This window comes from Thalassophryne amazonica, chromosome 4 (genome assembly GCF_902500255.1).
Source record: "Thalassophryne amazonica chromosome 4, fThaAma1.1, whole genome shotgun sequence".
In the NCBI taxonomy this organism is placed as follows: domain Eukaryota; kingdom Metazoa; phylum Chordata; class Actinopteri; order Batrachoidiformes; family Batrachoididae; genus Thalassophryne; species Thalassophryne amazonica.
The window spans coordinates 9,436,224-9,455,719 of record NC_047106.1 but is presented as its reverse complement, the minus strand read 5'-3'; the positions used below and the strand labels follow the sequence as shown (position 1 = coordinate 9,455,719).

Genomic DNA, 19,496 nt, shown 5'->3' with positions numbered 1-19,496 from the left:
ACTAATCACTTCAACACAGACGGTTTATGAATTCTTTTTAACTCCAATCCCGTGTTAATTAGACAGCTTGTTAACGGAGTCAATTGATTTTTATGCAATGACTGATTCTCACACAACTTTGGGAAACAGATAAATACAGAACTCTGGAGCAGACTTGCATACAAACAAATAAAGCATCTAAAATAAATCAATAAAGAAGTGATTAAGGATGAGAGAGGACCTTAGTGACATTGTGCACTTTAAATGTATTTGTGTTTATGATTGGCTGTGGTACAGTATGTCTATTAGTTTGTCATGGATCAATCAAATGTACACTCATTCCACCCTGTTTGTAAGAGTAGAATGGGAGGCAGAGCCTTCAGCTTTCAGACTCCTCTCCTGTGGAACCAGCTCCCAATTCAGATCAGGGAGACAGACACCCTCTCTACTTTTAAGATTAGGCTTAAAACTTTCCTTTTTGCTAAAGCTTATAGTTAGGGCTGGATCAGGTGACCCTGAGCCATCCCTTAGTATGCTGCTATAGACTTAGACTGCTGGGGGGTTCCCATGATGCACTGAGTGTTTCTTTCTCTTTTTGCTCTGTATGCACCACTCTGCATTTAATCATTAGTGATTGATCTCTGCTCCCCTCCACAGCATGTCTTTTTCCTGGTTCTCTCCCTCAGCCCCAACCAGTCCCAGCAGAAGACTGCCCCTCCCTGAGCCTGGTTCTGCTGGAGTTTTCTTCCTGTTAAAAGGGAGTTTTTCCTTCCCACTGCCAAGTGCTTGCTCACAGGGGATCGTTTTGACCGTTGGGGTTTTTACGTAATTATTGTATGGCCTTGCCTTACAATATAAGGCACCTTGGGGCAACTGTTTGTTGTGATTTGGCGCTATATAAATAAAATTTATTTGAATTGATTTGATTTGGTAAAATAACAGTTCAAAGACCAAAGACATCCATTCCAAATACATCATTAAAAGCCCCAAATACCATCATGACATTCATGCCCATGTAAACTACACTACAACTGCACTTCCTTGCCGGGTAAGCTCTCACTTCTGATAGCAATGCCACAAACACTTGGTGCACTTGTGTCCTTAAAGGCAGATGTCACTCTGACTGGCAACACTCCCGCGCCTAACGAAGAGGATAAATCCAACCTCTCTGCACACAGTACCCAGCGTCATCTTCTTTTAATCTGCAATCTAGACTTCAAAAAAGACTTGAACACGCCCAAAGCCACAGAGCCATGCTGCTTAGGACATGCAGTTTAGACCATCAAGATAGGGTCTGACATATATTTGGTGCTACAATGACACATAGATGTGACAAACAGTGCGGAAAATTGAAAAGGATCTGAAATACATGTTTGCTTCTCTGAGGGGAAGTAATCGCTGTTCTCTGTCTCTCATAGACACTTCCAGTGATTGGCGAAGAGTGGACACCTTCATCTTCTCTGTTCTGCACTAATCAGATGGAGATTACGGAGAAGAAACACACACATGCACACACACACACACACACACACACACAGGCAAGTTCCCTGGAGATGATGTGCTCACGCCAGCCGATTCTCAGTAGAAATAGAACATGATTACATTTTCAGGGCATTTTCTTTCCACGCAGGAGGGCAGTCTGTGTTTGTGCAGAGTAAGAGAATGATGGAAAAACAGGGTAGGAGAGGTTGATGGGAAACAGAAGGCCCACCCACCCCCATACTGCTGCTGTGTGATCCTGATCATCATTTCACGCAGACCGAGTGTTCCCCCAGTCCCTGCATATCAAACACAGCATGAGCTGTGGACTCACTGAGACAGACAGAAGATGACCGTGTGAGGGACAGCAGCCGAAAACATCTCACTGGAATGGAATGGAAACCAGTGCAGCCTTCATGTTCAACACACACCTGGACTGCACAGTCACAACCGAACACAAGGCTTCTTTTGTGTTTGCAGCATTTAGAATTTAACATTCCACTTTTCACATAGTTAATGGCAACACAATCTTAAAGCTGTACAGTCTTTCAAATGTCACAAAACTGACCAAAAATATAGTTTGTACTTGAAATCCAAGCATTATGATGTTGGTTTATCTTTGTAACGTGCAGCAAAATTGCAGCTCATTTTAATGAAGCAAACATATTTATCTTGGGGGAATTTAGTGCAGAATATGGTATTTTCCTTAAAACGCCATTCTGCAGATGACACGTGTGGTTTTGATATGGCCTGCGACTTGACCCGCTTGATTGATGCATGTTGGTCATGCACGCAGACAACCACGAGATGTCTTGTAAATCACTGCAGAGGTGTTTTTAGATTTACACTTGTTTATTTCTCAATACTTTTTACAAAATATATGAGGAACATATTAAATTTTTTTCTTTACTTTTACTTTTGACACTGTGTGCTTCTTACCCTGTGTGCTGCTATACAGTGCTGCTGGAACCTCAGTTTCCCTGAGGGAGTCTTCCCAACGGATCAAAAAAGTTCTATCTAATCTAATCTAGATTTAAACAGAAATAAGATGCTTAACAAAGTTTTCCACCATCTTGATTTAGTTTGTTGGAGTGAGCAGCCAGCTGATGGTAAGCTGCCTTTCTTTAGTCTGATTGGCAGTCACATCCCTCCAGCAGATCAGGGGAAGTCCTCACATAATCTATGCTGTAGGTTATGGTGTTTGATTGCTTGAATTTCAACCCACTAGGGTAAAAAAATTCTAAATAGTTTCTAGACAGCGAAAATTTTCATCATGTTGCCGATAACATATTATGAATGTATTATTATTATTATTATTATTATTATGAATATTTAAATGCTAAGGAATAATAATATTATGGTGGTGCCAAAGAAAAAATATTGTGATGACTGAAATCTGAACACACCCAAAGACTGTACAGCTTTAATGTGGCTGCAGATGTCATAGGCGCACGTTTCCATGAGCATTCTCAAACTAAATCAGAAAGGTCAATGTTTCTATGCTTCTTTGATGGTGTCTGAAGCACTCGGGGGCGGACCAAAAGGAGGTGTCCACACAGATGTGATGGAGTTACATGACATTGTCAAGCAAGTTTGGCCTTTTTGTTGTCATTGTGAGCCATTTCTCATTGTTTATGCTGTCTAGTTTACATGCATATGAAACAATGTGAATAAAGTACGATATGCATGCAGCAGAAAAACGTGATGCATTCAAATGTTGATGAAAGAAAACCGGCCCTCACATTCATGAACTGCAGTGTTGGATTTGACACAGGAGTGGGACCATGGTCGCACTGTCATGGTCTGTTGGAAGGCAATCATTTGGCATTGTGGACATCATAAAACTTGTCCACTGCTTCTGAATGCCATCTCTGTTCCAATACTAATCACTTCCAGAATTTGTGTCTTAAACATGCTGTTCTGAAACGACCAACCTGAGGTCTTTGATGACGTAGGACGCCTTGGAGTAGTAAGAGTCCCTTGAGTAGAATTCACATTCCTGTCACATCACTGTCCCTGAGGATAGAACAGGATGGCACGCTAACAAGGACACCCTGCCACCTGGAGGGACGGAGAGAGAAAAAAACTCAGAGGAGGAAGAGGGGACAAATTAAGCAACTGAACAAGGAAGGAGTGGAAAATGACAACATACTGCATCACTAATTCATTAGTATTCCTTCCCTTCTCTTTTCTGTCCCTCTTGTCCGCCCTCACCCCCGCCGCCACCACAAGGGACCTTTACATCCCTCCTCTCTTTTAAATCTTCAGTCTTTCAAACTGTCTAAAGAGGACATAAAGTAAGTGAATCTCAGCTGATTGCATGTGACTCTAAAGCTAATTTTGTCTGTGATACTGTCAGAAAGGTTTTACTCCAAATTAACTCTCGTCATCAGTCGTGCTACAAGAAGTCTTTTAGGACAGAAATACATTGGGGTTTGAGATCAATCATGAGTATAAGAAGAGAAATTCTCCCCACCCTCTTCACCTGTCCTCAGTACGTCAGGGTCACGACAACAGATCTGGCACAGGTTTTACCCTGGATGCTCTTCCTTGTGCAATCCTGAACTGGTGTCCCAGCCAGGTACCGATCAGGACATACTCTGCTGAACTTGTGAGATTTGTTAGGATCAGATGTGCAAAGACTGGTGTGGCTGTACAGAAGACATTTTAGAATGACAACTTTTTGTTACTTTTTGGAGGAGGTAGGGGGGTGCATACCAGGTCAGGTCTGAGGGCATGCACGGGTGCTGTGTGTTGCCATATCCAACACACCATGGAACTGCCCCAGAAGGTCCTGGATAGCAAATACCCAGGTAGACAATACGTCCATCCCACCTCTTAAAAGTAGTATCTATCTGCAAAAGCTAGGAGATAACTGAGTGTCCTCTTGGCGTTTTTCTGTTGGTGGGGTCCTCAAAACTGTGGCATGAATATGCAGGATCATACGCTGGGAGGTGCACCACATGGCTAAAAATTCATAGCTCACATTGTAAGTGGCACCAGGCATCTGACGCTCCATAAATAATTGTATGTTTGACAGAAAATAATTTGAACACGACCTAAGCATTCTCCAAATAGTGGAGCAGATCATGGAAAAATTGTGCATTTGGGGTCTTAAGCACAACGTCTTATCGTAGGTACACTTCAACTGTGAGAGACAGAATCTAAAAAAAAAAAAAAAAAAAATCCAGAAAATCACATTATATGATTTTTAAATAATTAATTTCCATTTTATTGCATAAAATAAGTATTTGACCCCCTACCAACCAGCAAAAATTCTGGCTCTCACAGACCTGTTATAATGTTTCTTTAAGAAGCCCTCTTATTTTGCACTCTTTACCTGTATTAAGGGCACCTGTTTGAACTTGTTACCTGTTCACACACTCAATCAATCACACTCCAACCTGTCCACCATAGCCAAGACCAAAGAGCTGTCTAAGGACACCAGGGACAAAACTGTAGACCTGCATAAGGCTGGGATGGACTACAGAACAACAGGCAAGCAGCTTGGCAGAAGACAACAACTGTTATGATGATTTATTAGAAAGTGGAAGAAACACAAGATGACTGTCAATCTCACTCGGTCTGGGATTCCATGCAAGATCTCACTTTGTGGGGTAAGGATGATTCTGAGAAAGTTGAGAACTACACAGGAGGACCTGGTCAATGACCTGAAGAGAGCTGGGACCACAGTCACAAAGATTACATTAGTAACACATGATGCTGTCATGGTTTAAAATCCTGCAGGGCAGCAAGGTCCCCCTGCTCAAGCCAGCACATGTCCAGGCCAGTTTGAAGGTCACCAGTGACCATCTGGATGATCCAGTTGAGGCATGGGAGAAGGTCATGTGGTCAGATGAGACCAGAATAGAGCTTTCTGGAATCATTTCCACTTACCATGTTTAGAGGATGAGAACAACACGAAGAAAACCATCCCAACCATGAAGCATGGGGGTGGAAACATCATACTCTGGGGGTGCTCTTCTGCAAAGGGGACAGGACAACTGCACCATATTGAATGGAGGATGGATGTGGTCATGTATTGCGAGATTTTGGCAAACAACCTCCTTCCATCAGTAAGAGCATTGAAGATGGGTCGTGGCTGGGTCTTCCAGCATGACAATGACCCCAAACACACAGCCAGGGTGTCAGGAACTCAAGATGATGTGGCACAGAAGGTTGTGGGACCCAAATGCAAAAACGCACAGACAGTGGAATTGAAATTGAAAGGCTTTATCAGTCAAAACAAGCTTGGATTAGGTACACAGTTAGTCAAGGATACAGAGGTACAGATAGTCAGCAGGCAAAGGCGTCATCAAAAAGACTACAAACTACAGAATTCATGACAGGAAGCCCATCAAGGGCAGGATCATGACAGAGGGCAACTAAGGAGGGGCTCCGTAAGAAGCATTTCAAGGTCCTGGAGTGGCCTGGCCAGTCTCCAGACCTGAACTCAATAGAAAAAGCTTTGGAGGGAGAAGAAACTCCAAACCTGAAAGATCTGGAGAAGATCTGTATGGAGGAGTCGACCAAAATCCCTGCTGCAGTGTGTGAAAACTTGGTCAAGAACTACAGGAAACGTCTGTCCTCTGTAATGGCAAACAAATGTTTCTGTACCAATTGTTAACCTCTGTTTTCTATGGGGTCAAATACTTATTTATGCACTAAAATGCAAATTAATTATTTAAAAATCATACAATGTGATTTTCTGGATTTTTTTTTACATTCTGTCTCTCACAGTTGAAGTGTACCTACGATAAAAATTACGGACCTTTTTATTCTTTTTAGGTGGGAAAACCTGCAAAACTGACAGGGGGTCAAATACTTATTTTCCCCACTGTGTGTGTGTATATATATATATATATATATATATATATATATATATATATATATATATATATATATATATATATATATATATATATTTTTTTTTTTTTTTTTTTTTTTTTTTTTTTTTTTAAGGACAAACACTACTTTCACTGCTTTCCATTTTTTTTTTTTTACAATGCTTTCCATTTTCAGACATGAGAATAAGAAATCCTGAAAAATTCTGAAAGCTGGCAGGTGGTCTGGAGCCCGCAGTAGGACACCAGGTAGGTTCACGGCAGAGCCCCAGTGGAGGCCCTGGGAACTGCTTGTTTTTAGGCAAAATTACACCCATTTTAACCTTTATTTTGGCATATTTTGTCCTCTATTGAAAAAAAAATACAAACAGTGAGGCATATATGTATTTGATCCACTGTCGATTTTGCAAGTTTTCTCACCGACAAAGAATAGAGAGGTCTGTAATTGTTATCATAGGTACACTTCAACCGCAGTGCTGGGCACAGTTCCGCTAATCTGCTAACTGCTAATTAGCGAACCTAACATTTTTGTTGCCAGATTAGCTTTTCAGCTAATTTTAAAATCCATCAGTGGATCAATTAACTTCGACTAAATTTAGTTCAAATAACTTTTAGACCACTAATATCTTTTTGTGGGCATAGTGAATAAAGCTTAACAATTCAGCCACATGGGGTGTGAGCCAGTACATTCTGAGTGCCAGTCCCAAGCCCGGATAAATGAGGAGGGTTGCATCAGAAAGGGCATCCGGCGTAAAACAAGCCAACCCAACTATGCACACTCAGAATCGAATTCCCATACCAGATCGGTCGCGGCCCAGGTTAACAACGTCAGCCACCGGTGCTATTGCCCAACAGGGTGCTGGTGGAAATTGGGCTACTGCTGGGTGAAGACGACGAAGAAGAGGAGGAAAACGTTGCCACGAACAGCGGGAGAAGAAGAAAACTAGAAGGGTGGAAATGAGAGTGGGGACTTTGAATGTTGGTAGTATGACTGGTAAAGGGAGAGAGCTGGCTGATATGATGGAGAGGAGAAAGGTAGACATATTGTGTGTGCAAGAGACCAAGTGGAAGGGAAGTAAGAACAGGAGCATCGGCGGTGGGTAAAAGTTGTTGTACCATGGTGAGGACACGAAGAGAAATGGTGTTGGGGTCATTTTAAACGAAGAGTATGTTAAAAGTGTGTTGGAGGTTAAGCGAGTGTCTGACAGGGTGATGAGTGTGAAGTTGGAAATTGAAATATGCCCCACAGGTAGGTTGTGAGATGAAGGAGAAAGAAGATTTCTGGAGTGTGTTAGATGAGGTGGTGGAGAGTGTGGTGATAGGAGCAGACTTCAATGGGCATGTTGGTGAAACGAACAGAGGTGATGAGGAAGTAATGGGTAGATATGGTATCAAGGATAGGAATGGGGAAGGACAGGTGGTAGTTGATTTTGCAAAAAGGATGGAAATGGCTGTGGTGAAATGGTGAATACCTACTTTAAGAAAAGGGAGGAGCACAGGGTAACATATAAGAGTGGAGTAAGGTGCACACAGGTGGACTACATTCTTTATAGGAGATGCAAGCTTAAAGAAATCAGAGACTGTAAGGTGGTGGCAGGAGAGAGTGTCACTAGACAGCATAGGATGGTTGTTTGTAGGATGACTTTAGAGGTAAAGAAGAAGAAGAGAGTGAGAGCTCAACAAAGGATCAGGTGGTGGAAGCTGAAGGAGGAAGACTGTTGTGTGAAATTTAGCGAGCAGGTGAGAGAAGCACTAGTTGGAGAGGAAGCAATTTTGGACATCTGGAAAAGTACTGCAGATGTGGTGAGGGAGACAGCTAGCGCAGTACTAGGTATGACATCTGGACAGTGGAAGGAAGACAAGGAGACTTGGTGGTGGAATGAAGAGGTCCAGGAAAGCATAAGGAGAAAGAGGTTGGCGAAAAAGTTGTGGGATAGTCGGAGAGATGAAGAAAGTAGACAGGAGTACAAGGAGATGCGGCGTAAGGCAAGAAGAGAAATGGCAAAAGCAAAGGAAAAGGCATATTGCGAGTTGTACAAGAAGTTGAATAGTAAGGAAGGAGAAAAGGACTTGTACCGATTGGCCAGACAAAGGGACAGAGCTGGAAAGGATGTGCAGCAGGTTAGGGTGGTAAAAGATGCACATGGTAATGTGCTGACAAGTGAGGAGTGTGTGCTGAGAAGGTGGAGGGAATATTTTGAAGAGTTGATGAATAAAGAAAATGAGCGAGAGAAAAGGCTGGATGATGTGGCGAGAGTAAATCAGGAAGTAAAAGAGATTAGCAAAGAAGAAGTGAGGGCTGCTATGAAGAGGATGAAGAGTGGAAAGGCATTTGGTCCAGATGACATTCCAATGGAGGCATGGAAATGTCTAGGAGAGATGGCAGTAGAGTTTCTAACCAGATTGTTTAATAAAATCTTGGAAAGTGAGAGGATGCCTGAGGAGTGGAGACGAAGTGTGCTGGTTCCCATTTCAAGAACAAGGGTGATGTGCAGAGCTGCAGTAACTACAGAGGCATAAAGCTGATCAGCCACAGCATGAAGGTATGGGAAAGAGTAGTAGAAGCTAGGCTTAGAAAACAGGTGAAGATCTGTGAGCAGCAATATGGTTTCATGCCGAGAAAGAGCACTACAGATGCAATGTTTGCTCTGAGAATACTGTTGGAAAAGTACAGAGAAGGACAGAAAGAGTTACATTGTGTGTTTGTGGACTTAGAAAAAGCTTATGATAGGGTGCCAAGAGAAGAGTTGTGGCATTGTATGAGGAATTCTGGAGTGGCAGAGAAGTATGTTAGGGTAGTGCAGGACATGTACAAGAATAGTGTGACAGCGGTGAGATGCGCAGTCGGAATGACAGACTCATTCAAGGTGGAGGTGGGATTACACCAAGGATCAGCTCTGAGTCCTTTCTTGTTTGCAGTGCTGATGGACAGGTTGACAGATGAGATCAAACATGATGTTTGCAGATGACATTGTGATCTGTAGTGAGAGTAGAGAGCAAGTTGAGTCTAGTCTGGAGAAGTGGAGATATGCTTTGGAGAGAAGGGGAATGAAAGTCAGTAGAAGCAAGACTGAGTACATGTGTGTGAATGAGAGGGAACCCAGTGGAATAGTGCAGTTACAAGTAGTAGAAGTGGTGAAAGTAGATGAGTTTAAATATTTGGGGTCAACTGTTCAAAGTAATGGAGAGTGTGGTAGAGAGGTGAAGAAGAGAGTGCAGGCAGGGTGGAGTGGGTGGAGAAAGGTGGCAGGAGTGATTTGTGACCGAAGAATATCAGCAAGAGTGAAGGGGAAAGTTTACAAAACAGTAGAGAGACCAGCTATGTTGTATGGTTTAGAGACAGTGGCACTAACAAAAAGTCAGGAGGCAGAGCTGGAGGTGGCAGAGCTGAAGATGGTGAGATTCTCTTTGGGAGTGACAAGAATGGACAAGATTACGAATGAACATATCAGAGGGACAGCTCAGGTGGGACGGTTTGGAGACAAAGTCAGAGAGGAGAGATTGAGATGGTTTGGACATGTGCAGAGGAGGGACCCAGGGTATATAGGGAGAAGTATGCTGATGATGGAGCCACCAGGCAGGAGGAGAAGAGGGAGACCAAAGAGGAGGTTCATGGATGTGCTGAGAGAGGACATGCAGGTGGTTGGTGTGACAGAGGAAGATACAGAGGACAGGGTGAGATGAAAACGATTGATCTGGTGTGGCGACCCCTAACGGGAACAGCCAAAAGACAAAGAAGAAGTGAATTAAGGTTAACAGTTAAAAACATTTGTAAAGCCAAAAATCATACATTTTAGTTGTCTATTGTCTAATGTCTATTACATGTTTTGTAGCAGACAGACAGTTATGAGAAACTGGCTTGTCAGTCGCTGATAGTGTACCAGATTCAATACAAAAAGTTAGAGTTTAGCAGTTAGCTGTAGCTTCTGCTAATTTTCCTTTCAGTTTATCATTATAAAACTTAACTTTTCAGTTAGCGGATTAGCTCTTATCTAAGCTAACATTTTGGTTAGCTGTGCCCACAACTGTGAGAGACAGAATCAAAAAATAAATAAAATAGAAAATCATATTGTATGATATTTAAATAATTAATTTGCATTTTATTGCATTAAATAAGTATTTGATACACTTGAAAAATAGACCTTAATATTTGGTACAGAAACCTATGTTTGCATTTATCGAGGTCAGACTTTTCCTGAAATGTATTTATTTATTAATTTATATGAAGTTGTAGAGATTTATTTATTTACATAGATATAATTTTTGACAACAACAAAATGTGAGGTCATCAGCTCCAACAAAGAGATATTTGGGTGCAATCAAGCTTTGTGTTGTCAAAGAGACAAATATGCAGAGTGGGCAAGTCACTGACACTGACACCAAACATCACAATAGATCCAACATAGAAAAAGAATTGTATCACAGCAAGTAATAGAGCTTTCTGCAGACTGATTTAATGGAAAAGTTCCTTTTTTTCTAACAACACTTCTGGCCTCCTGTTCATGTCAGTCTGTCCACCCTGTTAAAAAAAAAATCCTGCAGTGAATTCCAACAAGTCCATGGCTCCTCTCTGGTGTTTGTCCTGAGGCGTTCTGGGAGACGTACGAAATGAAGTTGATGAAACAGGCTGAGTGAAAGTGGGCACATCATAAAAAATAAATTACATTTCTCCACAAAATAACTCCTGTAATATACTGAACACCACAGACTGATGTTATATACTGAATGCCGACAGACGGCCTGAAGATGGAATTTTCCGTTAAGTTTGATGCCAGCTTGACAAACATTTACATTGTTTTATGTGGTTAGACAAATAGCTTTTTGCTTTTGTATTATTTGTTTATTATCGTTAGAATTTTTTTTAAAATGTGATTTTGTGAATGCATTTGCTTGTGAACTGGCTGCAAGCCGGCAGGGACGCATCCGTTTAATTTAATTTGCTTTGCCATAAAAGATAGAAGCAGCATAATTTAACAACGTGATGAATGCATTTTGTGCAGGAGAGATACATCACTGAAAACTCTGTTAGTAATAACTGTGGTTTCGAAATGACAAGAAAATGATAAAAATTAAATAAATAAATAAATAAAATCTGCATGTTAAGGTAAATCGGATAAAACGTGATGTTTTGGAGGATGGAAAGCAATCACAAAACAAACCAACTACAATTTTATGATGAGGAAAAATAAGCCCAAATAAAAAGAAAGTCTTTCAGAGGAAGCGACCAAACAAAACTTGAAGCTGTTTCAATCCAACGTAAAAATGTATAATTCGATCAAACTATACCAAAATTATGTGTATCTGTGTCAAATTGTTTGTCTGTATGGTGAAAAACTCAATATGTAAAATTACCTGAAGATGTGTATTTTTTACAAGCTAAGGTTTGTCCTTTAGCAACTTTTCATGCTAACATTAACTCATTAGCATTTTGTTATGTGATCCTAGTGAGTTTTAAATGCTAACTATAGCCCCTTAACCAGTATTAATATAAACTCATTAGCATTTTGTTATGTGATCCTAGTGAGTTTTAAATGCTAACTATATCCCCTTAACCAGTATCAATGCTTGTGTTACCATTAGCATTGTGTTAGCATTACATCTGCCTTGAAAACATTAGCACGTATGTATTTCTGCTGCATTCAGAATCCTCAAAGCTCTCCTTTTGTAAGCAGTACATTCATGATATTGTAACCTATTTTTCCAGACTTACCTCATATAGTGGTTTTTAAGTTCCTGTGATAAGCTGTCACCACAACTCATGTCTTTGGCTTTTATTTTGAAAGCGCTGAGTGGAAGGGTGATAGTCAGCATGGTGTTTTTGATTTGACTTGATTTGAAAAGAAGAGAGTGAAGCCAGGAAACTTCATGAGACCTCCAGCCTCCTCTTTTATTATTTTATGGTTCTTATGAGACTGGCCAAAGCCTCGGTTACATTGGTGGCAGCGGTTGGATTTCTGCACCCACCTTCAGTGAAAGAAAGACTTTTGGACCAGAAAAGAAAGTTGCAAAGTTCAGTTAGCTTCTCAGTTAGCCTTAGCTTGCACCAGCAGAGTTTTCCATCAGAGGTGCACTGCATTGCATCAAAACTTCACTCATCTTGCTTCAGGTGGGAGAAAATTGGAGCAACATGTGGAAATATGATGAGGACCCGCTGAACTATAATCACAGACGTGGAGAAAAGCCATTTGCCAGTAACGTGACAATTGAACTGCTGGCCCCATTCTCCGGTGAGGAAAAGCAAAGTTTTTCCTGCTGGGCCAGACAATATGAAGTGGCGGTAAAGGCACTGGTTGGAGGCATGGGTGGTGACCTTGACTACGAACTGATGAGGATTTTACCCACACATCTGACAAAAGCAGGTTTTCTTCTGTGGGACAGCTTGCCAACAGCCATCCAAGCAGAGGGAGGCGGGTTGTACAGAACTATGGACAGACTTACTGCATATATAAGGGAAATGAGGATGGAAATGAGACGAATGGCGGAGGAGAACCATCGTCTGAGAGTCAGCCAATGGAGAGATGAACAGAAAGCCCCTCACCCAGTACACAGAGGTCAGTGTCAGTGTACATGTGGGGAGCAGGGCTGTCAGTCCCGCTGCTGGGGTGAACGCAGAGGACCTTCACCTGACGGTGGCTGGCATGAGCGGGGAGCATTAGGAGGTCCCAGGGAGAAACAGGACTACCGGGCCCCCTACAACAATCAGACCAACTCCCCAAATTGGCGGGGCCCCGGATCGGCCAGGAGCCCCGCTCGTGATGACATACAGAGACAGAGAGGGGTGCGGTTTCTCTCTCCCAAGAGGGAAGACCCTCCAAACCAGTCGGGAAAAGAGATGTAGCTGAGGTTGAGGCCCAAACACCAGCTACAGAGCCTATGGGCCCTCTGGGGGGAAGAATGTTTATTCCCTCCACAAGTCAAATCAAATCAAATCAATTTTATTTATATAGCACCAAATCACAACAACAGTTGCCCCAAGGCGCTTTATATTGCAAGGCAAAAGCCATACAATAATTACAGAAAAACCCCAACGGTCAAAACGACCCCCTATGAGCAAGCACTTGGCGACAGTGGGAAGGAAAAACTCCCTTTTAACAGGAAGAAACCTCCAGCAGAACCAGGCTCAGGGAGGGGCAGTCTTCTGCTGGGACTGGTTGGGGCTGAGGGGAGAGAATCAGGAAAAAGACATGCTGTGGAAGACAGCAGAGATCTATCACTAATGATTAAATGCAGAGGGGTGCATACAGAGCAAAAAGAGAAAGAAACACTCAGTGCATCATGGGAACCCCCAGCAGTCTAAGTCTATAGCAGCATAACTAAGGGATGGTTCAAGGTCACCTGATCCAGCCCTAACTATAACCTTTAGCAAAAAGGAAAGTTTTAAGCCTAATCTTAAAAGTAGAGAGGCTGTCTGTCTCCCTGATCCAAATTGGGAGCTGGTTCCACAGGAGAGGAGCCTGAAAGCTGAAGGCTCTGCCTCCCATTCTACTCTTAAAAACCCTAGGAACTACAAGTAAGCCTGCAGTCTGAGAGCAAAGCGCTCTATTGGGGTGATATGGTACTACGAGGTCCCTAAGATAAGATGGGACCTGATTATTCAAAACCTTATAAGTAAGAAGAAGAATTTTAAATTATATTCTAGAATTAACAGGAAGCCAATGAAGAGAGGCCAATATGGTCTGACAAGTAACGCAACATCACCAGAGAAAACAGAGTAGCTGACCTCATACGTGAGGGGAAGCATTGAATAACATACTGGTTGATTCAGGAGCAACCAAGTCGTTTATCAGTGACAGTTTTCGCATGTCTGTTCCAACCCTGCACAAGCGACACCTAATGGCGGACTTCATTGCTGCACGAGCAGTGAATGGACAGATGCTTGACACTGTGGGCACCATAACAGCCACACTACGTCTGGGGAAGACCTCCCAGCAGCATGTTTTCCATGTCCTTAGGAGGTCCACACAAACAGCACTGCTGGGCATGGACTTTCTTACCGCAAATCACGCCCTCCTGGATTATACTCGTGGTAACCTGCACCTATGGGACACCATACTTCCATTTTTGAGTGGCAAAGACTTGATTCCTGAGTGTTGTAATGTCTCCATCGTTACTGTCATGACAGTGCCCTCCCTCAGTGAAATACTGGTACCTGTGAGAGTGTCCCCACCTGGGCCTGTTGACCCGCTCCCTGACTTTGTGGGGTACTTATCACCTAATCCCAAAAGCACCACTGAATGTGTTATAGCTCACACAGTGACATCTGTTAAAGATGGGATTACAACAGCTCGAGTGTTGAACCCCACAAATACGGACATTATACTGAGGGAAGGCATGCACCTTGGGGAGTTTTTCTCTGTAAATGAGTCCAAAATAGTGTCACCACTGCGGGTTTCAACTGAGATTGTCGCCGCCATTTCATCCAAGGAGGTGTCTGTTGTGTCACTGGAGGACTCTCCAGCGAGTCCGCAACAGAAGGCACAGCTGTCTGCACTGCTGACAGAGCATCAGGAGATGTTCAGCTCATCAAAAGGAGGAACTGGCAAATGCACCATCATCCCATCATCCAACATCATATAAAAACGGGTGATCATGCTCCTACACAACAGCGTGCCTACCGTACCTCACCTGAAAAGCGAGAGGAGATCAACAGGCAGGTGGCCGCCCTGTTGGCTGATGGAGTAATTGAGGAAAGCTGCAGCCCCTGGGCCTCGCCTGTTGTCCTTGTAAAGAAGAAGAATGGTGAGTGGAGGTTCTGCATCGATTATCGTCGTCTGAACAGTATCACAGTGAAAGACTCTCATCCTCTCCCCAGGGTGGACGAGACCTTGGATGCACTGGCAGGCTCCCCGTGGTTCAGCACATTGGATTTCTCTAATGGCTACTGGCAGGTTGAGGTTGCTGAGGAAGACAGGGAGAAAACTGCCTTCACGACTGGTCGGGGGTCTATCAGTGGTGGTCGATGCCAATGGGCCTCACTAACTCACCTGCAACATTCCAGCGCATGATGGAGTTGGTGCTCAGAGGGCTTCCATGGCAGGTGTGTATGGTATACCTCGATGATGTTCTGATATACAGCCCCACCTTTGAGGACCATCTCTCCAGTCTGCGCGAAGTTTTCTCCAGGATTCAGGTGGCCGGCCTCAGACTGAAACCCCAAAAAATGTCACCTGGCTCGAGACCATGTGGTGTTCCTGGGGCATGTTGTCTCTTGCCATGGATTGCAGCCCGACCCCCGAAACACAGACAAAGTCAAAACCTGGCCCACACCACATAACCCAACCGAAGTGAGAGCATTTGTGGGCCTTTGCTCTTACTACAGACGTTTTGTTAAGGACTTTGCTCGGCGCGCCACTCCTCTGCACTGCCTCACCCGCAACAACACTCCTTTCAACTGGACCCCTGAATGTAATGCAGCCTTTGAGTATCTGAAAGGGGTGCTCTCATCCGCCCCATTGTCACCATGCCTGACTTTAACATTCCCTTTAAGGTTTACACAGACGCATCCATGGATGCAATTGGGGCTGTGTTGGCTCAGGACAGGGATGGACTAGAACGGGTGGTGGTATACGCTAGCCAATCACTCACTTTGGCAGAAAGGAGTTGGTCAACATTTGACAGAGAACTGTGGGCTATTGTGTGGGCCATACGCCAATTTAGACATTACATTGGGGCAGCCGCCTTTACCATCATAACTGATCAGAAGCCTCTGTTGGGCCTGCGCAGCATGTCAGTTGACAAGGATCCAACGGGACGCAGAGCAAGATGGATATTGGAACTGGACCCTTACAACTGGATCATACAACATAAGGACGCGCAACGTCACATGAATGCTGATGCACTCTCACGGCGTCTACAAGACACTGGGCCCAGTGTGGTAAATGTCACCATACATGAAGCAACCCCGCAAGTGAATGCCATTGACTTGGATAGGGGACCAAGTGTTCCCCTAACAGACCCTCCGCTGTCTCTACCACCCATTGTGGATTCCCAGACCCTTGATTCCACCACTGGGGAGCAGTATGTGGAAATGAACTGTGAGGCGCAGGACTTATCTTTCATGCAGGCACTTTCACATGATGGAACAGAAATGAGGGAACTATAGCATGCTGATCCAGATATGAATCAGGTATTGGACTGGATTGAGAGGAGAGGTACTCGGCCACCAAAGAGGCAGATGAGAGGTAGTTCCCGGCGGCTTCGAAAATTATGGACTGAATATCCTCGCCTCTCTGTTGTTGATGGACTACTCTGCAGGCTGATAAGCTCTCCCCTCAATGGAGATGCTCTGTGTCAGTTGGTCCTGCGCTTGGCATTTGTTCCTGATGTGCTGCAACAGCTGCATGGGGGCTCGACATCCGGGCATTTCTCGGTAGGGCAAGTGTGAGAACGTGCAAGAAAAACTTGTTACTGGCCTTTCATGTTCAAAGATATTCAACAGTGGTGTGAGCAGTGCATCCCATGTCAAAGCCGCAAGGCTCCAGTCCCTAAGCATTGTGCGCCGATGGGAGGTGTCCAAGCAACTGGGCCATTCCAGAGAGTGGCAACTGACATTCTTTAACTGCCAGTGACTTCTAAGGGAAACAGATATGTGTTGGTTGTGGAAGATTACCAAGTTTGTGAACCTGTATGCCCTCCCTAACCAGACAGCCCAGTCAGTAGCTCAGTGTTTATTTGCAGACTGTGTGCTGGTGCTTGGCATTCCTGAGGTGGTTCACAGTGATCAAGGCCGGCAGTTTGAAGCTGAGCTTGTTCAGAGACTGTGTCAGCTACTGGGAATTGAGAAAATGCGCACAGCACCTTACAATCCCAAGTCTGACGGAATGGTGGAACGCTTTAATCGCACCCTTATTGACCAGCTGGCCAAATCATTGCTCTCCTGTGGTGGAGAGTGGGATGATTATCTGAAACAGGTGGCCTTTGCCTATAACACATCTGTTCATGCCTGCACCAGCTACACTCCATATTATCTAACTCACGGACGGGAAGCTCGTGTTCCTGTGGATGTGCTGGTGCCATCTCAGTTGATGCGTTCGGACTTACCTCTTTCTCACGCTGAGTTTGTGGCTTCTTTGGCAGAGGGGCTGAAGACTGCTTTTGCTGGTGCCAGGCATGGGAGCACTGAGGCTCACGAGAAGCAGAAGCTGTATTATGACGGAGGGGTCCGTCACCAGCCATATACAGAAGGGGATCTGGTGTGGTTGTGTGACCTGATGGAGGACCATATGAAACTTGCTCCCCACTGGAAGGGGCCCTACAGGATCCTGTCTGTGTTGGGCTCTGAGGGGGAGCCTGGACTCACTTATCGGATTGGCGGTCCTTTGAACCTTAATGGACTGGGGCAGGTTGTCCATTATGACAGACTGAAACCGTACACCCTACCGACGCCTGCTGGTTTTTCTGGTGGCTGTCCAGCCTTTCCTCTTCATGCTCCCTCGCTGCTGGTCGAGGGGTCACTGGACGGGGACGGGGTTCCTGAGGGGCCACGGGTCACTGGTGACACAGGGACTGTTCTGGTTGCTGGCAACAGGGAGCCACAGTTGACTGTTTCTCATTCTGGGAGGTCTGTTAGACCACCCATTTATTTCAATGACTTCATCACATATAAATAGATGACCACAATAAGGGTCCTTCTGCTGAACGTCTGTCAACGGTTGATTCATGTGTTCTATTACAGTGGTATTGCATTGTTCCATGGGTATGTAGTGTGTGTGAATATTATGGTGTGTTCGTATTATCTGGGGTACATGAGAGTACCTGTTGAGGATGGAAGAACCGGCCTGGTCCATCTGCCTCGTTGGTACATTGCTTGTACCTGTGTTTTGTTGTTGTTTTGCACTTCAGCTGTTGCTGCTTTGAAACGAGGACATTTCTTTTTGGTGGAGGGGAGGTATGTAACCTATTTTGCCAGACTTACCTCATATAGTGGTTTTAAGTTCCTGTGATAAGCTGTCACCACAACTCATGTCTTTGGCTTTTATTTTGAAAGTGCTGAGCGGAAGGGTGGTAGGCAGTGTGGTGTTTTTGATTTGACTGAAAAAAAAAAAGAAGAGAGTGAAGCAAGGAATAAAACAACTTCATGAGACTGGCCAAAGCCTCGGTTACAATATAACTTCGGTAATTTGAGATGCATTTTCAATGTTATTAACAATGTTGTCTCAGCAGTTGGAAAGGAGGCCGCCATGGCTGTGACCTTAACTCTGGTGTCTCGGGTCGCTCAACTTTCTCACTGGCTTCCGAGCAAAAAGTCTGGGCCAAAGTAGTGTTCAAGGCACATTTCCGCAAGCTATATTTTGGACTCTGAACTCCCAACAGTTTTGAATGCAGCATTATGTTAGGGCCCATTCACACATAACACAACTGAGGCAGAATGGCGCATGTAGCAACAATATGACCGCGGCTGAGTGCTGAAATAGAGCGCACTTATCGACTTTTATTGTTCAGGATTTTTTTTTTTTAATATCAACATTTCATCATTTTTAGTGATTATTTGTGTACATTTCTTGGTGTGACCTAGACTGTAACGTCTAACCTGACCTAAGATTAGAGGAAGCCTTACCTCTAACCTCTAACAACAAAATATTGATATGACCGAAAGCTATCTTGTCCAAAAACATAGACTGAAATCACATGACTATTGACAACTGAAACCCATACACATCAGATCAACCACCTGGACACAATATGGACAAGAAGACAAAATAATCCAGATGCACCACTTGGACAGAGAGAGGACCTTTTCAGGAGATGAAGACCCGGCCAGAAAGGTGGGCTGATGCTTTACCAATGACCGTAATGAATGAGTATGACAGAGTGTGAGTGGACCGTGGGCTTTTCAAAGGACCCTGTCTCTGCCGTAAGAGTGAACCTGTCCCCGTCTCAGTTTGATTTCTCATTGTGGTTACATACAGAGACATAAGGCACTACTGGGCTGCCTGATCATCTCACACCTCTTCAGTATGTCTAACTGATCCTTCACGGTTTTGATTTAATCCCTTGATTCAAAATGAAATATGTGTTTGAACAGTATTGATGCCATTTTCATGCATTCTCACAAACACACAGTAATCTGTACAATTTGAAGATTTATCTCATTTTGACACAAAACAAGAACAGATGTATTGCAGTGTCTTTGGAGGTGAGTGTGTCCGATACTCAGGCATTCTCTAAAACACGGTCATCATTTCTCTGAATGAC

The 19,496-nt window shown here is 43.9% G+C and overlaps 1 protein-coding gene across 1 annotated transcript in view; it reads right to left on the bottom strand.

Moving 5' to 3' along the window:
- Positions 1-19,496, bottom strand: part of si:cabz01090165.1 (uncharacterized protein LOC100333421 homolog) — a 950,945-nt gene that overhangs the window by 709,601 nt on the left and 221,848 nt on the right. The window contains exon 2 of the mRNA XM_034169060.1: positions 3,393-3,512. The gene's annotated coding sequence lies outside the window, so the exon portion shown is untranslated. The remainder of the gene's footprint in view (positions 1-3,392; positions 3,513-19,496) is intronic.